Source organism: Halichoerus grypus, chromosome 12 (assembly GCF_964656455.1).
Source record: "Halichoerus grypus chromosome 12, mHalGry1.hap1.1, whole genome shotgun sequence".
In the NCBI taxonomy this organism is placed as follows: Eukaryota; Metazoa; Chordata; class Mammalia; order Carnivora; family Phocidae; genus Halichoerus; species Halichoerus grypus.
Genome location: NC_135723.1, coordinates 73,735,073 through 73,757,152, shown reverse-complemented (window position 1 = coordinate 73,757,152; position 22,080 = coordinate 73,735,073). Strand labels below are relative to the sequence as shown.

General features: G+C 36.5%; 1 long non-coding RNA gene across 1 annotated transcript in view; it reads left to right on the top strand.

Annotated features, from left to right (window-relative positions):
- The window catches only part of LOC118543168 (uncharacterized), a 336,665-nt gene that overhangs the window by 244,239 nt on the left and 70,346 nt on the right, over positions 1-22,080 (top strand). The window contains exon 3 of the long non-coding RNA XR_004920950.2: positions 9,439-9,553. This is a non-coding gene — a long non-coding RNA (uncharacterized LOC118543168). The remainder of the gene's footprint in view (positions 1-9,438; positions 9,554-22,080) is intronic.

Below are 22,080 nucleotides of genomic sequence, written 5' to 3'. Positions count from 1 at the left end.
TTAATTATATTAACCTTAAAGACTTTTGCTTGATACCCAAATTGCCTTTGGAGTAGCAAAGAAAACCACTTAAATATTTTGTGCCCTATAAGAAAATGTCAAGCCAATTCTCACAGCACCATTTTACTGATTTTTGGCAGTGCTTGGGATACTTAAATGTGAAACACAATAGAATAAGTAGGATTTTAAAATTCTCCTCTTTAAAAGAAAATTCTCTTCTTTAAAAGTCTCTGCTTTTAAATTTGAGTTAATGGATATCCCAAATAATGAGACATTCCATTTATAAATGACCTATGAGCAGTGGGGAAAGGCATCAACTCTAGAAGAAATTTTAGAATAAAATTTAGAAAATGCTGCTGAATTTACTTAATTATTTACAAGAGCTAATAATTTTTTTCAAAGTGTTTTTCAATAAGACAAAAAAAGATTCCTTTGTGGTAGAATTTTCTCTTTTACTTTATATTTGAAGGTGAAATGTACATGATCCAGATTTTCCTCAAATGCTTTAACTGTTTAAAAAATCTATTTAGAAATAGTTTCTTTACTCCCTGAATTTAAAAACAATTTTTTTATAAATTAAAATAATTGCAAATGTCCTTTTGTGAAGAGACGGTCAATATAACAGATATCAAACTAGTATCTTTAGAAAGGCCTGCTTGCCAGGTTGAGAATTTGAGTTTCAGGGGTTTACCCGCCATTCCCTAACTGATAAGGATGGTTTACTATGAATGCAACACAATGTGGTTTGTGCTGAAAACCTTTTTTCCTTCTGGGGGTGTGGAATTTGGTGCATAATTTCTATATAACCAACCCCCAATAAAAATCTTGGATGCTGAGTCTCCGGTGGGTTCCCCTGGGTACAGCACATGCATGTTGCTGTATTTTCTGTTGGGGAAGAATATGCTCTGTGTGACTTCTCATGGGAGGAGTGAGCATTAAGTAAACCTGCACATGAATTCCTCCAGATTCTGCCTGTGTCTCTTTTCCTTATAATGGGCTGTCTAACCTTCCTACATTGCTATTTTAATATACTGAGTCCTGTGAATCCTTTTAGGGACTCTCCAAATACAGAATGGTTTTGGGGAAGCCTAATACTCATACCTGTGCAATATTTTACAATTTTTTTTTTTAAAGAAACAAGTAACTTGACATAAAAATAGAAAAGAACACATGTGCCATAACTGCTAATTTATAGGGTTTTCATCACAAAGATTGATTAAAATTTATCTCCTCATTCAGAAAAGCAAATAGGCCAAACTTTCTTTTTCCAGTGTTATAAGGATAGCATTTCATTAGTCCTTTAGATATGACAGGACATCAGAGATCTCTGGTTTCAACATAAGTACCGAATGGAGAAAATGAACGTGCAGAATTTAAAAAGAAATCCTGTTGTGTGAATGGCATAAATTTTAATCCAAATAAGGTTAAGAGTGGCCCTTTATAACTACTGGGCCCAGAGCGGGGAAAGGTAGCTGGGCCGGTGAATGTGTAACAGCTTGCCAGCTCTTATTTTAGATTACTCAGAGTCCTGGCTCTATGAAATGTAATTCTGAATCTCAAAGAACATTTCTTTTTCATTTTCTTGGGCTCATTAGGTTAGTAAATGCGAAAGGAAGTGTGACTTAAAAGAGCCTATCGTAGGTATGATGATGAATAACAAGTCAGAAAAGCAGACAGCTGTAGCTCTTGGTGTAATGAGTTTTAAGTTGGTGCCTTAATGTTGCCACTTAAACTATTGTGAAAACTTGCCATTGACTAATTGCATGCTGGCTTATTTAGAAGGGAAAGTCTGCAAGCCAATTAAATAAATCTGAAATGGTTGTATTCCCTGAGCTGTCTCAGAGTACCTATTTATAAGTATGCAAGGGCTTAGGATACATTTTTAAAATGTTAGTAACAGATTTCAAAATCCCATGAATTCTTTTTTTATTTCATTGAAGGCAGTGAAATGCATTACAGATTTTTCTGTAATAGAAAATAAAAATTAAAAGTAAAAAGTCAGTTTGTATAATGTGAAGACTGTCTCTAGTTGCAGATTGTTTGCTTTTTTAGCTTCGTGATTCATTTCTCTATTCCACCCCATATTAATACTAATTATTGAAGTATCAAAGGACTGGAATGACAAGGCTTAACTAATTTAACCTGACCTGAGTGCAAATGGAAAAGTTATTGTTGTCTGTAGTATAAAGCATTTATGCATTACTTTTTTTACTGTTTTGAAATGTTATGTATAATTGTAAGAACATACTTTATTGCCCTTGTTGCACAATTAATTCGTTGAATCAAAATATGTCCACTGATTATTACAAAAAAATTTACGATCAATAAGTCCCCCACCAATGCATGAAATTCTACACAGTTTTTTTCCTAAACAGTGAAAAATATCACTTTTATTCATGCCTTCCTGCATTAAAATTCTTCCCTTCTTTCTTGGTTATTTACCCTTTAAGCATATGTCTCCCTGATCTCTACCTAAGTCCCAAAATGTGCTTTTCTTCAGTGGTGGACAGAGGAATGCTGTAGATCCAATTGACTGAAGATCTCTATTTTATTAAAACAATAGCTTTCTCTTTACTGTCTCCCTTATCTAACTTCCTAGCTACCCTGAGGAAAAGCACCATAATGCTGAGCCCTTGGCCACTACCCTGATTCGTAAGTGCTGTGTGTTTCATCCACTATATCCAGTTTTCTCCTTTCTGTTTATGTATCAGAGAATGTTCTTCATGCTTCCAGCAACTTCATGGATCTCTCCTTTACCCAGCTTCTCTCCCATTGACTGATTATGTATATGTAAAATATATATTTATAAAATTTTATATTTCTATATAACATATATTCATAAAATTTACAAAATTTATATATATAAAAATATACATACACCTTGCTGCAAGAATTATTTCACATAAAAATACATTTTATTTTTACCTGCTCAGAACTAAGAAAAAAACAAATAGCATAGATGTATATGTCCTCTGATTTCCTCCTTCTTGCTCATTTTATCATCCATAGTCCTTTAGACAAGACCTAATGCTCTAGACCAAATGAGCCCCATCTTCGGTCATTTGCATAGGGCCTTCATGATTGTTGCTTTGTCTGTATTCCTTCTTCATTATTATTTACTTAGTGATTTAATTTAAATCAGTTGAATAGCTGGCATGGTCTGTTTCTAGTTTAAATAAGCTCACTACCTCTTATAGCCTTTGATAATATTTGCACAATTATGAAGTTAATGTCCTAGTTATAATTTTCTAATATACATTGAATTGAATAATATTTGAAATATGAAATCATCATACACAGCTCTGGCCACACTAGAACTTATTGAACCTTGTGTGTAAATTACCAATTTCTAATGTTTATTCTTCTGATGTTTTGTTTCCTTTATTATAACTCTTCTTTCCCATCTCCCCATTATAGGTCCCAATTCATGTCTCTTCCTGCCTTCGTGATCTGGCCTAAGTCAACTCCCTGAACCACTCTGTTGACTTCTTCAGTCTTTTTCCTTCTGTACTTCGTACTTGCACGTTATGATATTCTAAATTTCATTTAGTTTTATTTTCCAGTAGTTCAAAGTTTTTACACAAGTATTCATGGTTTTCTTTCCCTCCCCCTTGGCATATTATATTTTTTCTCAGTGCATATTCTTCCTCAAATGTCTGAGTTTCTTAAGGATAGAGATGATTATCTTTTAGTTCTATGATATCTCTCCCCTTCCTAATCCAAGGATCTATACTCCCATAGACTTCCAATAATGCTGATAGATTAATATCTGTATAATGGATGGGAGGGGTAACGCCATAATGTTTGATTTTTATGTTTTTTACAGCTTTAGTTGGAGAAATAGAATCATTTCTATGGTATGCAAATTAGGACTCCTTGATCTTTCAGACCAGAATAATAGCATGCATAAAGGCTTAAAAGTAAGGGAAAACACCGAGTATCGGGGAAATGAAAAGAAGCAAGACTATCTGGAGCATAGGTGTAAGAACAAAGTGGAGAACAATATTACTGGGGAGGTAACCGTGTCAGATAGGGCCTCAAAAGCTGCAATAAAGGGTCTTGGTTTGATCCTGAGTCAGTGGTGAGTACTTGAAGAATGACATATTATGTAGGGGGTGGATAGAAGGTGGCCATGTTGAAGAGAAAGAAAGAAAAACAAGTTATGAGCCTCTGCAACAGTCCAAGCAAGAGATGCTGCTGACCTGACTTAGGATAATGGCTCTGGGGAGAAATGATGTAGACAGATTTGAGGATTATTTAGGAGCTGGAATCAATAGGACTTAGTGATTAACTAGATTGGCATATGAGGGAGACAGAAGAGTCTAGGGAAACTGCCAGATTACTGGTTTTGGCAGAGTAGATAGTTGTCCCATTCATGAGCAGAGCATAGAAAGATCTGAAGACTTGATGAGGAAAACAATAAATTCAATATTGCATGTCAAAGCTGATTTGCTAGTGGTACATGCAGAGTGAGTTATTTAAGACGCAGTTTGACATGTCAGAAACTCAGAAGAGAGACCTGGGCTTGAGACAAAGATTAAGGAATTATCAGCATAGAGGGGTATTCACAGCTAAGGTACAGGAATACCTTTCCTAGTGAGAATTGGTAGGAGATGTGTGGAAGGGGCTTCAGCTGGACACCAAAGACCACAATACTGAGGGTTGGGCAGAGAAGGAGGAGATTTCGAGGAAGGCAGAGTAGTAACAGCTAGAAGTGTAATGAGCATGGTGAGTGTGGATTCAGAGAACCAAGGGGCTTGTTCCAGGAGGGAACTCTCAGCAGGGAGGTCAAGTAAGAGAGGGATTCAGAAGTGACAGTGGGACCTGGCCACATTCTGGTTGTTAGTAACTGTGGCAAGATCAGCTTTTGTGGAAATCAGGCCCATATGTTGGGAAAACATCTACCTCAGGATGACAGCATGTAAGAATGCTGTATTAGTCAAGGTTATCCAGAGAAACAGAACCAATGAGATGTGTGTGTGTGTGTGTGTATGAAATGTATGTATATTGTTTATATGTGTATTGTATATATGTATATTGTATATATGTGTATTGTATACATGTATATTGCACATATGTGTATATATGTGTTTATATTATATATATGCAATTATATAATATATAATTGATTATAAAGAATTGGTTCATGCAATTATGGAGGCTGGCAAGTCCCAAGATCTGTAGGGTGAGTCAGCAATCTGGAGACCCAAGAAGAGCCAATGTTTCAATTCATGTCCAAAAGCAGGAAAACACCCAGTGTCCCAGTTCAAAGGCTGTCAGGCTGAAAAATTTCTCTCCTATTCAGGTGAGGGTCAGTCTTTCATTTTATTCAGATCTTCAACTGATTGGATGAGGCTCACCCACATTAGGGAGATCAATCTATGTTAGTCTACCAATATAAATGTTGATTTCATCCAAAAGCACCTTCACAGAAATACCCAAAATAATGTCAGACCAAATATCTGAACACGCTGTGGCCCAATCAAATTAACATATAAAATCAGCCATCACCCTTTATGATGTCCCCACTCTGGAAGCAGCTATATGAACATCAGAAGTAGCAAGAGTCTTTTCAAAAGTTCTGAGCTAAACCCTTAGAATTCAGTCAGTTGTGGGTAAGGCCGCTGTCTTACTTTCCTAAGGATACCACAACAAACAACCACAAACTGGGTAGCTTAAAACAATAGAAAGTTGTTCTCTCACAGTCTGAAGGCTAAAAGTCTGAAATCAAGGCGTCATCAGGGCCATGCTTACTCTTAAGGTTCTAGGAAAGAATCCTTCCTTGCCTCTTGCCAGCTTCTGGTGGCTCCTGGCCATCCTTGGCATTTTTTGGATAGTAGCTGCATCTCCTCTTCTTATAAGGACAGCAGTCATTGGATTTAGGACCCACTCTCATCCAGTATGACCTCATCTTAACTAATTACATCTATAAAGACCCTATTTCCAAATAAGGTCACATTCTGAGGTTCTCGGTGGATATGAATTTTTAGGGGGCACTATTCATCTCACTACAGCTACTAAATAAGCATCTGTAATAAATACTCCAGTGGGTTCTGATGCAGGTGGTTCACAGATCACGCTCTGGGAAACACTGAACCTGCAGACTGCTTTTAAGGTAGCGATGGGGGTTGGCTCAGGTAGGTGGGCGGAGGAATTCCCTGAAAGCTTAAACCCACTATGACTGATTTTTAGGGCCAGATATGGGCAAAGGCATCTGGATTTTTAAACGGCATTAGCTTTCTAATCTCAAGAAATCTTAAGTGAAAAAAGATTTCAACCTGATTTAGAGTTCAACATCATTGCTAGAACCGAAAGCTGATTACCTTGCATTCATAATGGCCGAGGATCCACTGTCTTGAACGTGGTTTTATAATATCTCACTCGGTATTAGGTTTTGAAATGACTACATTCAGAAATAGTTGAATCTATTCCAACTACCCAATAATGTTTTGTTGGATGAAAGCTTAAAAAACAAACAAGTTACCCAGGAAAGTACAAAATCACAGAGGGGACTATCTCACAGGGGCTGCAGATATTCAATACATAACCACACACAGAATTAACTATTTGGCATCCTGAGAGGCCAGAAGATACTGAAAGGAGCATGACGCCCTCATTAGTTTGAATTCAAGAGCACATCATGTAAATAGTTTTGAATATCATTTAATAAATTTGAATTATTTACTTATATGCATTTTGCAAAGTTTGGACTTGAAATCTTCTGAAGTTGGCAAGCAGTAGAAATTTCTTTTAAAATTTTTATGGGACATATGAAAAATATACCACATGAAGCAACTTATGAATAAGATATAAAGTAGAATTCTGAATTATGAGCTTTCATTATTCCCTTGAATATGCCCAGAAATTCTATATGCCCAGAAATCTTTGCTGGGAAGTTCCAGGTAATGCAAAACCATAAAGTGTGACTAGTTCAATGATTTTGTACTTTTTTGAGAAATTTTATTTTTTAAGCTTTCATTCAATAAAACATTAGGTGATTATTTTGAACAGATTCAACTATTTCTGAATGTGATCATTTCAAAACCCAGTATTGGATGAGATATTATAAAACTATATGCAAAACATTGTTCTCCTTGGCTATTATGAATGCAAGATTAACAATTAACAGCCACCTTTCAGGCACAAAATAGATGTAGCAGAGACATCTTTTTGATTCTGTGGTCAAAAGGTCAGGGCTGTCTTCAGCCTTGTGCCTGCTAGCGGAAGGAGGAGGGAGGCTTCCTTTGTCCTTGACTTAAGCCTCCTCATTCTCAGTATGTGATAACCCAGGATCAAGGATAGGAAGCAAATTAACAGCAGCACCTTCAGGGCCTTCCCCCCCCCCCCCCTCTCTCTGCCCTGCTTCCTTCCTTCTTTAGCTTAATAATGTGCTCTTACCATGTTATCTCTGTTCCAGAGTGGTAAAATAGTTATTTCTTCATTATCATAAAATCCTGGGTCTAGGAGAATGCTTAAAAGAGTATCTAACTTATCCTTTTGTTTACATATCTGATTAATAAAAATTATACACAAGTGCATATAGTTCAAAAAAGCAACTTATGCAATACAGCTTTTATAACAATAATAACAGTGTTAGATCTATATGAGTTACTAATTCACCATGAGTGCCTCCATAGACTTGTCATAAATGCTGTCCAAATAAAGGCTTTCTATGAAACATTATGCCAGATCATTGGGGACTATTTTTTAACCAATCTATCTTCATTCATTTTTTGTAGATAACCTTTTTGTTTTCTTTTTAAAATTCATTTTCCAAATAGACACTCATAGTACTTCACTTTTTGATATCATGATCTCTATTAAATGACCTGTTGCACATCACTGCAACAATAGAATTTAATAAAAACAGGGTTTTGTAGTATTAGTTCTTTCTCTCAGATATTTTGATATATATCTTCCAAATATGACAAAATTCCCCATAAAGATGTATCCAAGATTTCTCACTAGACTGAGATGGGAGGGTACACCTCAATGTTCTGAGTTTCAGTTTCTAATAACACGTCTTTCATTTTTTTTTTTTTTTAGATTTTATTTATTTATTTGACAGAGAGAGAGACATAGCGAGAGAGGGAACACAAGCATGGGGAGTGGGAGAGGGAGAAGCAGGCTTCCTGCTAGCAGGGAGCCTGATGCGGGACTCGATCCCGGGACCCTGGGATCATGACCTGCGCCGAAGGCAGACACTTAACGACTGAGCCACCCAGGCGCCCTCTAATAACACCTTCTTTCAGTTTCTTACTAAAGCTGTTGAATGTGCTTGTTCCTTTGTGTTATATACCCTTGATGGCCTCTCAGGGCTCAGAACAATGAACTAGTCACGCTTTATGGTTTTGCATTACCTGGAACTTCCCAGCAAAGATTTCTGGGCATATAGCAGGTACCCAATAAATACAACAGAATGGAACAGTTTCAAGGGAATAATGAAAGCTCATAATTCAGAATTCTACTTTATATCTTATTCATAAGTTGCTTCATGTGGTATATTTTTCATATGTCCCATAAAAATTTTAAAAGAAATTTCTACTGCTTGCCAACTTCAGAAGATTTCAAGTCCAAACTTTGCAAAATGCATATAAGTAAATAATTCAAATTTATTAAATGATATTCAAAACTATTTACATGATGTGCTCTTGAATTCAAACTAATGAGGGCGTCATGCTCCTTTCAGTATCTTCTGGCCTCTCAGGATGCCAAATAGTTAATTCTGTGTGTGGTTATGTATTGAATATCTGCAGCCCCTGTGAGATAGTCCCCTCTGTGAAGGCTGCAAGGTGCAATCCTAGTGTCTAGCATAGTACACAGTGAGTTCTCAATAAATATTAGTAAATGAGTGAAAAAAGAGAAAGGGAGAGGACGTGTGGCAAGACAAGAGAATTAATGTTCCTTGAGGTTGTACTATATATCAAAGCCCATCACTCTCTGAACATGATTCAGCTTTTAAACTAAAAATGAAAAAAAGGTTAAAAAGTAATAATTTGAATATGTTATGTGTTCTTACAATGAAGTGGAAAAAGACTATAATAAAACAAAATTAATAGAGTAATGCAATAATTCGTAGAATTCATTATTGGTTTAAACTTATATAATTGCTTGCATTTGTAGATGGTATAATATTTTTTAGTTTCTGCATTTGATCCATTGATGATGGTGGAGGGACTGCGCTCTCAAGAGCTAAGTAATTCCTTGAGATAGCAATCAGCTCACATTGGAGGGTACCTTCATATGCCAACCAACCAACCCAGAGCCTGTAAACCAGCCACCCCCTTTATTGGCCTCTCACACTCTGGGCCACTATCCACCTGCTCTAATCACTTCAGGATTTTGTTCCAGACGTGGGATAGCCCCTATGCCCCAGAGGCTGCTGAAATTATTCAAACTAGCCAATCCTAAACCTGCCTTGCCTGTTCTTTCCCACAGAAACTGCAGTAAAGGCTCTTGTCCATGTTTTCTCTTTGCTCCCTCTGCCTGACTGAGACTGATGCTTCCCTGTGTGGCCCCACATGGTGTGGCATGCCCCATCCTCTTGGGAACTGTGAGTATAACAAACTATCTTTTCAGTGGCAGTTGTCTTCTGATCTGTCAGCCTGACATATCTGAATAGTAATAGTAAAACCTACATTTAAAACTAGATTCACTGTAAAAAAAATGTTTAAGTACAAGTACTAAAAGAGAAACAATAATCCTATCACAATATACATCTGCTAATTTATATTTTTTGCCTTATGAGTTAATTGAAATTTTCTAAATGATTACAGTGAGAAAGCCCTCTTATTATTCCATTTCATTTAATAAGATCATTATACCAGCTTTTCAATAATTTGATTGTTTTTGCCTGTTTTTATCCTTCCAAGTAATATAACTTACTGATGGGATAAACCAATGCAGATCAATTTACATTTTTATAGGAATAGAGATTTTGGAAATAGACTAAAATTCAATGACAGACGTGAAGAATATTTTATTCTGTTACTCTGTTTTTGTAGGAAAGAATAATGTTTTGTTCCAAATTCAGTTTTGAGTGTATTCAAAGAGGCAGACTTGATGAAGCACCAAATGGATTTTGTTAATGCATGTTCATAATCCCTTATTCACAATTCCAAAATCCAGAGAACTCTGAAAACCAAAAAAATTTTTCATAAGTTTGTGGCAAACTCATTTGGTGGTGAAACCTAATCTGAATTGATGAGGCCACTTTTATTGTCTTTATTCTTCTTGAAGGTGAATATTCATACTTATGCTATAGAAATATTAATGTGGTATTTGGGGGGATGTTAACCCAGACCATGATGGGAATATTAAGCAATGTGCCATTTACAGACTGTCACATTCTAAAATTCACTAAAAGTTCTGAATTTTGAAATACAGCTATCTTCAAGAGTTTCAGATGAGGGATGGTGAACCTAATTCAGTGTATATGTGTGTTCATAGTGCTTACATGTTTTGGTCTTATGGGCACAGACGGTTTCTCCTCCTTTATTTAATACATAATTTTATTTATTATTGTAACTCCTGTATTAAGTTTCTTAATTTGAAAGAATGTCATAAAGGTACTGGACCAACAGTTTAAGACAGATCTTGATACTTCCCTGTGCAAGGGGCACAGCAGATAAAAAGATGACCCCATTACTGTACTCCAGTGAGGACAGATGTGAAAGAAATCATAGTGACAGTGCGACAAATGGTGTTAAAGTGGTGTTCAATGTGCTTTTGGTTCAGAGAGAAGGGAACTACTAATTGCCTGAGGGAGTGTGGGAAGACTGCACGAAGAGGGGATTTTTGAGATGGCAAGGAAAGAAAGGCAGTTCACCAGGTAATGAAATGGGAAAGAGCTACTCAATTCCAGTACTACTGATTATAAAACAAAAGGGAAATATTAATGTGATCCCTTGAATAACTTGACATACTGCAACTGTTGCCAATGCTCAAACTCTTCTCATTAGTATTGCTCTGTCACAGTGAAAGACAGTTTTAAACTTTTCAGCATCATTAGAAATTCCTAGAGAAAAGCATCCTAGCCTTTGATATGTCTCTGCATTGAAGCAGAATATAATGCTATTTGCAGGATTCAATAAAATGCCAATGCAGTTTGGATTATCTTCAAGGAGCGACCCTCAATCAAGCACCAAATATCCCTGTCTCACAAGGCAGTTCCTTGGAAAAAATGACTGTGAGACACTGAGTACATTTACTTGTCAATGAAAATCACATTAGTAAGATAAATATAGGAACCAGTTTCTTCCTCATAAATGTATACCATTTGCCTGCAGTGATGTGATATTTAAAGCTCAGGTTAGAATTGACAGTGCTGAAGTTCAACCTAGTTATTTTCAAATGCTCAACTTTAGTAAGTGCCAACAGCAAAGGTATGATCTCTTGGGTCTCTTTCAAGGGAGGAAGATGACAATGTGGTTTTTAAGCAATGATGTAAAAAGAAAAGGTTAAAGGCAAAACTCTAATAAAATAAATTAAAAAAATTCCCCATTCCCATTTCTATTTTGCTAAGTTATTATCAGGGAAATTTCTAACATTGTTACTAATGGTGTCCCTAATTTTGCAGCTGAGTCCCTTTTCATTTTGCATTGTGGCTGACACAAATCATTGAGGATCTCTGTACAATAAATCACTTGAAAAATACATACAGGCAATGAGCCAAGAAAGATGGTTAGCATTTAATCAAAGGCAACCTGGTATTTTTCACCTACTATCTATAAAATGAAACATATTCAACTTAATCACCAGGCAATGTTAATTCAGAGAAAAAAATGTTGATCCTTGCAGCAAGGAGGTGGTTTGGAATACATTAAAAGGAAAAAAAAAGTACTGAACCTAGAGTTTAGGGCTCTGGTTTTTGGTTGGGATTCTGTAACTTCATAGCTGATTCCCATAGTTAATGTATGCTCATTAGTGGGAATTCCAGATTACTCAATTATAAAATCTAGGAGGTTAGATTATATGGATTCTAAGGTCTCTTTCAACTTTAAATTTTATAGATACTATCTTGTACTGTAGGCTGTGATCATGTATGGATCTAATAGTGTTGATACTTGGCCTTTAAGCTGGATTATTTTGCCTCAAAGCTTCATTCTTAATGCAGTTGTTAATCAGGTAATAACAACTAAACTTTCATAAATGATGCCATTTAATTCAGCTAACTTCCCAATTGTTCACAATTTTTGCAGAATGAGTGACTAGCTTTTTGCCAGACTCAATGTATTACCAAAGGATAATTACGGAATACATTGTCTATGAAATGAAACCATTCTTCTGATAAAAAATTGTGAAGCCCATACATTTTATACTTTATTTAAAAAATCATTATGGTGGTAAAAAAACAAAAACAAAAACAAAAAACTTTGGTAACAGTCCATTTGTCATCTGGCCTCTTAGTAAACTCTCATAAAATCAATCCTGTGGAAAATGAAGAGGCATTGATATCTGTTTCAGAGTCTGACACATCATGCAAGACATTACTACAAAAAGACCAGGTGAACCAAAAGACTGGGAATTGTCCAAACCACACCCTGATTATATCTTTTCCAATTTCTGAAAATAGATTCTATTGCTTTATTGTTAATTCAGGCTCCTAAATACAACTACCTATTCCTGAAAACTTCTGGCATCATTTTTTTATTCTTAAATGACATTTATTTTGTGCTTGAAACTATTTTAAGTGCTTTACATGTATTTATTCATTTAATTATCATACCACCTTCTGAATAGGCACTGTTAGTACCCTCATTTTATGTATGGGGAAATTCAGAACAGAGATGTTTAAGTAACTTGTACTGGGTCACATAGCTAGAAAATTGTCAAGCTGGGATTCAAGGCTAGGGCCTGGAGGGAAGTGCCATAAACAATCAGCATGCTACACTGCAGTGATGAAGAGCTGCCCGAATATATGTTTATTTGGTTTTTAGGGTCTCGTATATAATAGTAGAGCTGTCATAGCTTTCCTACACAGACCATATATTTTGCAGCAGATTATTTTGGAGCGGTAATTTTTAAAATAAAATTGTAGCAAAATCAAGGAATTTCTTTATATCTTCATGTGGTTTTGTTAGTGTTAGGGTCAAATGCAGCATAGGTTAAAAGAAACACTGATATTCTAGTCACTCCAAAGACATTGTCTCCAATGAATAAATAGCAAAATTGTAAATTCATGGTATTGCATCACTATAACTTCAACACATTTTTTATATTTCTGAATATCGGTACACTTCAGGAACATAGTTTAAAAAAGTAGGTATGACTAAGCATATTACCATTCTGATGAGATATGACAAGGCTTTCAACCTTTTATAAATGTTGTTTGACTAGATTTGGGAAAAATTATTTTTCATAATTTTAAAAATCCATTTGTTATTCTGAACAGAAATCTCTCTTTAGGGCCAATGGGTTCAGTCCTTAGAGGTGTGAACATCAAGAAGCTATTGGCTAATGGTAAGCACATGGTCTAAACACTCATTTTTTACCCAAGTTTGCTGACAAAGGTCGTGTTGTTAGGTATTTAGTGGGAAACAGTGATAGGCATATCATCACTAGAAGGAAGTACCATTAAATTTCATGGAAACATATTACAGATGGCTGTTTAAAATAGTTAAAAAAACTGGAAGATTAATAAAAAATATGGTATCAATATAGATATTTGTTTTGTAGCCCAAATTTCTGTGTGATTTCTGCGGGGGTATCTTAAGATGTGTCATAATGGTTCATGGAAATGGATTAGTATGATGATTGTTAGCTAATTTTCTAGGTGAATTCCCCTTCTCTCTTTTCTTATACAATATTTCTAATATAATAGACAAGTTGAGTCACAGTAGTGGGTAGTTAGAAGGAATGATTCCTTCCCTGTAAAAAAAAATAAAATCTTAGAAATATGTGGAAATGGAAAAATAGTGATTTGAGTTCTTATGATATAATATCCCAACCCATAGCTAAACACTTTTTTTAAAACTTTTTTTAACTTTTTAAACTGTTGTCACTACCATACTTTACAGATAATTCCACTCTGAAAGACAGACTTGTGAACCTCCAATGCCTAGAACTGTGCATTACTTTTTTTTTTTTTTTTGCATCACTATTTTCTTGAAAGTTTCTGAAATATTTTGCAAAGTCTAACTTTTGGGTTGTATTACTCACTCAATTACACAAAACATAAAACTCGTCTTTGGTAAAAACCAACAACATTCATATTCTTTCCTTAGCTCTTAGCCTCGGGCCATGTTTCAGTTGTGAAAATGAAGTACTCTATTTTTATCTGAAAATATCTGGCTCGTATCTCATTGATAATCTTATATGCCACCCAGTATTATACCAAGTTGGATTTTGAAACTTACTAGTAGTACCACCATACTAGTACCATTAATCATAATGAGGAAAATCACAACTATGTAATAATATGTTTATGGAATGTATTATTTTGACTCAGGCTTTGCTTAGGTTATACACTAATACACTCAGTGTTTAGCATTAAGCCTTCCTAGATTTAAGAGCCCTTAACTGTTTGGGCTTTTTGTTGATTTAAGTTAAAAAAAAACAATATTTTTCCTTTTATGTGTACAATAGCTACAAATGAATAAAACTTCCAAGGTTATATAACTAAACTCAGAAACAAAAAACCAATTATATTCAAAGATGGGAAATGCTTGGCAGGCATCCCCCACTTTCTCTCCCATGCTCATGGCAGACATTATTCATTGATCATGGCCAGAAGCAGCCTCAGTCCTTTCCTCAAAACAGTGCTCTGGAAAGCCACAGTCAGTCAGGGATGGCTCAGGGAGCAAACCAATCCATCATAACCAATAAAATAGAACATGACATCTCATCCATGAATCTCTCCCATCTGTATCTATAAACCAAAATGGATCTACTACATACAAATTAAGTTGAAGGAAACAAGCTCATAGCTTATAAGAAAGAAAATGGAGGGACAAGATCACCCAAAAGTTGTTTATCTTAATTTTTCTATATTCTTTTGGACCTACAAAACCAGAGAAAGTGTGTCCTTTTATGAAGCAATCAGTTTTGGGAAGGGAAGTTAGCAAGGATTCTGGCCTCAGGAATTCCTTCCCACAGGAAATGTGGCCTTGCAAGCTGAAGGGCTGGGCTACTCAGAGGAAGTCTGCTGCAGCATTTCCATATGTCAGGCAAACCCTGCCCCAGCGGGTGTTCTTCTATGGAAGACCCAGGCTGGCTAAGAATAGAAATAGCCTGTGTGCTAGTGAAGCTGAAAATGATTTCCTCTTGTCCTTATTTATTCAGTTTTAGGGATGGCTTCCCTTTATAGTTTATATATTCTTGATTGTAAGTTTCACTGTTGACAAGCATTAGAAATTGAAAACAGCTATTAAATTTGAAACTCTTTTTGTGTATGTGTGGGAGGAGTAGGATGAACTTACTAGGAAAAGAATATAGTACTTGACCTATACCAAAAAGTCCAAAGCAAGCAAACCATAATGTCAAGGTATTGAACCTGTAAGTACACAAACAAGAGTTGGCATGTTTTCTCATTGGGATCCCAGAAATATCCCCACCATGCCTAGCATAATGTTAAGTTCTGTCTTAGCATGGGCTGCTAATAAAAAATACTATGGACTCAGTGGCTTAAACAACAGAAGTTTATTTTCTCATAGTTCTGAAGGCTGGAAGTGTGAGATCAGGGCGCCAGCTTGATTGGGTTCTGATGACACCTCTTTTCCTGGCGTGCATATAGCTACCTTCTTGTTGTGATCTCACATGGCCTTTCCTTGGTATGTGTGCTGGGAAAGAGATCTCTCTCTCTCTCTTTCTCTTCCTGTAAGACCACCAATCTTATTATGAGAGCCCACCCTCACCACCTCATTTAACCCTAATTACTTTCCTAAGGCCGCATCTCCAAATATCATCTCATCCATTGTTGGTTAGGGCTTCAACATATGAATTTGGGGGAAATATAGACATTCAGTCTATAAAACTTTCAAAGCTTAACTGTTGATTGGTTGATCTTAAAAAAACTTGAGTTTTAAGTTTTACTAAAACCCCAATAAGTAATTTGAAAAATATATAAGATTTTCTACCAAGAAAATCAGGGGCTGATAAAAAAAAAAAAACAAAAAACTGTTAGAATTTAAGAGGGCACTTTAAGAATATAGTCAGGTAATCAGATATAAAAATCAATATGCAAAAATCATTGGCTTTCTTGATATTAGCAATAATCAATTAGAAAACATAAGGATAAGTAGGATTTCATTCATAATAGCAATAAAACTCATTTTATATTTAGAATAAATAGGAAATCTGCCAGACTTTTATGAATAGGGTATTAAAACCTACATAAATAAAGTGCTATTCCATATTTCTCAATGGGAAGACTCAACAATGTCAAGATGTTGACAAGCTGGCTTTCAAATACATATGGAAGAAAGAAAAGCAATGCTTAGTAACTCCAATTTTTAAAGAAGAGAATGATGGGATTTGACCTACTAGTAATCAGAACATAATGTAAGGAGATTTAAACAGGGTATTTTGGCACAGGAATAGACAAACACATTAATAGAAAAAAATAGAATGGAAGCCCAGGATTATACAGGAATGTAGTTTATAGTAAAAATGTTGTCTCTAATCAGTAAAGGTGTTCCGACTTCTCACTGAATTGCATTATGACGGTTGGCTATCCTTTTGGGGGAAAAATTGAACTCAGCTCACATCATAAGCAAAAATATATTTTGGAGAGATTATTAAGAATAAATGTTAAAAAATTATAAAAGTATTTGAAGAAAATGTAGAAAAAAATTTTATAACTCTGGGAATTGGGAAAGCTTTCCTAAGTAATACACAAAAATCATAAATCATATAAGAAAGTATTTGTAACTTCAACCTCATAAAAACAGAAATCCTCCTGTGGGACAACAGTAAAAACTAAGTTATACAATAAACTACGGACTGGGGAAATATTTACAACATATATAAGGTATTTGCAATATACAAAGAGTGACTACATACGAATACGCAAAGCACAAAGAACCAAATAGAAGGTGGACAAAGGATACAAAGGACCATTTACAAAAGAAATGCATATGACCAAAATATATGTAAATTAGACAATATTTACCAAAATTTAAAATAAGCCTAATCTTTGGCCTTGCAATCTACTTCTAGGAATCTGCCCCACAGAAATATTTACTCATTGTCAGTAAAATATATTTAAAAAGGGTATTCTCTTTTATAGTAGCAAATACTATCAACAAAAGAGAGAATAAATAAAATTCAGACCCTTCTGTTATTATAAAGAAAGAGCCAGAGCTTCATCTACTAAAACTAAATTAGAACGTTCTTTAAGACCCAAGTGAGGGGTGCTGGCACCTCGGTGGCTCAGTAGGTTAAGCATCAGCCTTCACCTCAAGTCATAATCCCAGGGTCCTGGGATCCAGCCCTACACTCCCTGCTCAGAAGAGAGTCTGTTTCTCCCTCTCCCTCTGCCCTGCCCCACCAATCGTGCTCTCTCTCTAGCTCTGCTCTCTTTCTCAAATAAATAAATAAAATCTTTTTTTTTGAAGAGCCAAGTGCAAAGAAGTTGCCATAGCATAATAGAATCATATGTAAATGCTTATGACCCATATATGTATAAATACATTGTGTCTCTATATTTTTTATTCCATATGCTTTTGTGTAGATTGACTGTTCTCTGAGAACATATTCATGTGTTGTTTGTTTAACCAAAAAAAAAAATTTTTTTTTTAATCAAAGAGAGGAGTATTTAGGGAAGGTCAGGCATGGTGGCTCAAGCTCTTCGTCACATGACAGAGGACTGCTTCCAGGAGGGTGTGAGAATCACATGTCTGTCACTAACATGGTTTGGGCCGCTCTCTACTTACATTTTCTCTTGACCTCTGGATATGCTGCCAATTTTTCTTTTCTGGGGGAGGGGTTGTTGAAATGGACATAAAAGGAAGTTCTTTAAGACTTGAGATTCTTGTTATGCAAAAGTTGCATTATTGGAAGTGGTTTTAGATGTGATCTAATGCAACTCTCAAGCTTTACGTGGAGTTCAGATTTCCGAGATGGCCAGGAAACTTTAATGGGAATTTCATATTTCTCATGCTTGAGTCACATCCCTTTATCCAGAAACCTGGAAAATATTTACCACTGAAAAGCCAATTGAGGTGGTACTACTCCTCTAACTTTTAAGCAGACAATGTACCAAGACAAAAAAAGGCAATTTCATTCAAAGGAATAAAAATTAAAAAGTATATTTCAGCAGACAAATTATTACTGTGATGCCCTTTGATAACCCACAAAAAGTGTTTCTCAGTGTTACTTTAATTCTCTATATTAGGACTTTTTAATCCATAAATTCTGCTGTATTACTTTCCACCAGCTCTTTCCAACACCGGTCTGGTTTGTTTATCTTCATTGGTCAAATCACTAGAAGGGAGTAGTGGGCAAAGTTAGTATGTTTAAGACATGTCATATTCTTACGTGTCCTAAGAGTCCTTCACGAAACTCACTTGTCTCCTTAGATATTGGCAAGGAAAGGCCAGAAACCTCTCCTTCCAATTTGATACAGTTTATTTTTACTGAGTGCACTGCTTTGGTAATAATGTGCGCAATACTTTTGTGCAGAGCTTATCTGATTTGCATCCAGCTAAACTGTGCCTGTGTTCTCAGATGTGTGTCCCTATAAAGAGACCACCTCCCCACTTTTTGAACTCCATTGTCCCTTGGCCTATACTGGAATGAACTGTAGCTCTATGACATCAAATAGGCTATAGTAAACCCCACTGGGCTCTTGAGTTGCTTTCATTTAGTCCTTGACTGAAGAATTTGCAAAGTGTAAAGTTCATTATCAAGCATGATTCCTTCCTGGAGCTCTAGGCTGGCTTCCTGTGGGGGCCTTTGTTCCATTCTAACTGAGCTTCGCAAGCTGTAAATTCCGATTAAAGCTCAAACTCTTGAGACATAGGAGGTTAGGAGAATGACTCTTCCAACATCTCTGGTCATCCACATATTTTCCGAGCAAGGCCAGTATAATAATTTTGTAACTTAAAAAAATGGGATTTAAAAAAATTTCACGTAAAACTGAAAGTCACCATGCTGGAAATGTTCTTTCCTTTTTAAGTTCTTTAATGTTATATAATCTTTCTATGTTTACAATGGAAGGAAATGATCCTACTGGCTGCCAATGAATGAGGGAGCAGAGCAGAGCTGAAGAAATCAGAGCTAATATTCAGCACAAGTTTCTATAGTCTTGTTTGTTTGATGTGGTGGCTGTTGGGCTTACAGAAATACACCTTCTGTTTATACTTCCAAGTGTTCCTTTTATCGTTAGATAAAAGTGTACAAGGGAAGTTGCCAAAATTAGTCCACCTTTTGGGCCCAGGCCACAATTAAACTTAGATGTAAAAGAGATCAAAGCATTTCCATTCTGATCCAAATAGCTACAGCCCAGCAGTGTAGCTTGCGGCACTATGAAATGGCTAAATACCTTCTGCTCTGGAACATCTAAGCAATATAGATCTTCCTCAACTTATGATGGGGTTATGTCCCCATTCCCCATCATAAGGTGAAAATACTGTAAGCTGAAATTGCATTTAATACACTTAACCTACTGGACATCATAGCTTAGCCTAGCCTACCTTAAACATGATCAGAACACTTACCTTAGCCTACAGTTGGGCAAAATCATGTAACACAAAGCCTATTTTATAATAATGTGTTGACTATCTCATGTAACTTACGGATTACTGTACTAAAAGTGAAATCCAGAATGGTTGTATAGGTGGCTCGCTGCCACTGCCATCCCCAGAAAGGGCCATATCGCTAGCCCTGGAAAAGATCAAAATTGAAAATTCAAAGTATGGTTTCTAGTGGATGTGTCTTGCTTGTGCACCATGGTAGAGTAAAAAAAATCGCAAGTCAAATAATTGTTCAGTGAGGGGATGTCTGTATATTCCAGACTGCCAGGCACAAAAAAGCATGCATGTCTGCTTTTGAAATGACTGCCTGCCTTTCAGGATCTGACAAAGAAACACTTGTTTAGACCTCAGTTTAGAATCTAGTGGGAAGCGCCCAGGTACTCCTGAAGGCTGCCTCAGGGGATCTTTACAGAAGGACAGTTTCTCTCCTTTCCCCAGTTGAAGTGGAGTTGAATTTCTGCATGGTTTTTCTATGCTTCTTTTAGGTGAAGCCAAACTGTTGAGGCTGCCTCAACACCTTTGCAAGATGGCAGCATCTCCCCCATCTCCTCCCTTTTTTATATTGCTTTCATGTTCTGAGCTTGGCAAAGCATTAGACTGGTGTCCTCTGAGGACTTGGGAATAGACAGAAGACTTTTGGTCTCTGAGCAGGAGTAGGGTCACTAAGTTATTTATTATGCAAACCATTTTTGTGAGTGAAAAGGGGAATTATTAGTAATTAAGCCTGAACAACTGGAGTAAAGTGAGACTCTGTGGACAAATTGGAATATATGGACCCCTCGTGCATAGGGGAATGGATGACTCCTGTGCCTGGAGCCTCAATTCTAATGCTTCTTTTCCTGTGCAAGACTGGGCATTTTCTAGTCACTCCTTTAGATTATTACAGGCAATCATTTTCCGTGTTTGATAGCAAACATAGCAATAAGAAAAAAAAAGGATAATAAATTTCCGTATGACTCAGAACACAGCCCCTTTGTTAAATAATATAGCTCCAGAATAGATTTTGTTGCAAAGAAAATGTTCTGTACAAATTCTTTAAAAAAGTCTTTCAAATGGTTTTTTGTTTTCCGGTTTTTTTTTTTTTTAGGATGCCACCACCCACTATTTACAAAGAAAGTCTTGAAGGGAAGCAGCAGACCCTTCAGGCCATTTCTAGCAAAGAGATGTGCATTCAGTACCGACAACACAGAAACGCTGTTGTAACCATACCCAAACCATTTCTCATGTCCAACGTATTTTTGTCTTCAGACTGCAGTTGGATGGCTGTTTCCTTTCTGTTTGTTTTACCACTTCCCTTCTAAATATTTTGCATCATCCTGGAGATTTTCCCAAGTCGTGGTCTGCCTGCTGGAGGGCCACATTCCTCTGACTTGTGGCATTAAGTTGTGTCGCCATGGCAAGGCTTATTTATCATAAGGGAATATTTCATAGGATGGGCACCTCTCAAAACAATTTCAACCTCCTTTCCTCCTCTTCACATGCTCAGATTCTGAGACAGCAGCCCAGATATGGCTTTCTCTAATCATAAACTACATTCCTAGAGTGTGAACTTTACTTTGCGCTGCTTTTAAGATAGGGAAATATCTGGCTCTGTTTATTTCTTTCAAACTGGGCAGTGCCCTCTTGACTGTTATGACTAATCCACTTGTCAGGGCTGGAATCTGCTAACAGTTCTTTACCCCAGGTAGATCACATTGCTTGAACTTGTGAAGCAAAAATGCTGCAGAGGCCAAAGGGTGACCTTGTGGTGCTTGAAGCCCATCTTCTGTTGACCATGAGGATTTTTCCCAAGAGAAGGAAAGCTTAGTCAGAATCTGACAGTTCTTGCTCCCTCACATTCCTGCAGAGGAACCAGCCTGGGGAGAGATAAGAGCTCTGGGTTGACACCCTGATTATGCCTACCTTTTTATTTGTTAAATGTGGAAATTGACTTCATCCAATTAATAAGAGCAGGAAACAGTTTTTGTTTTCTCTTTGTAGGAAAACATGAAGTAACGGTTTTATCTTAATTTGTCAGGCATTACCCAAGAGACTACAGCCATGTGGGCTGGTGGCCAAAATATCGCTCTAAGTCCTAAGTATTAACACCCAGATATAAAAAGAATGCTAATTGGTTTTCCAGCTGAAAAATAATAAGGTACTTGTGCCAAAAATGCTGTATGGCATGGAAACCCCAAGTTTGTACAATAGGGCCTGATTGCAATCTGGGGGCTCCATTTGTACTCGTATGTAGCACTAAACAAAGGGAGGTGTTGCGCTCCTCTGCCTTTGTAGAAAGCCTCTCTCCAGATCTCAGCCTGGTGTTGCACCAGGCTTCCCACAGTCTTCCTGCCAAATCTCCAAGTTTTTTCCTGGCTGCCATTCAGGAAAGTACAGCTCCATTCGT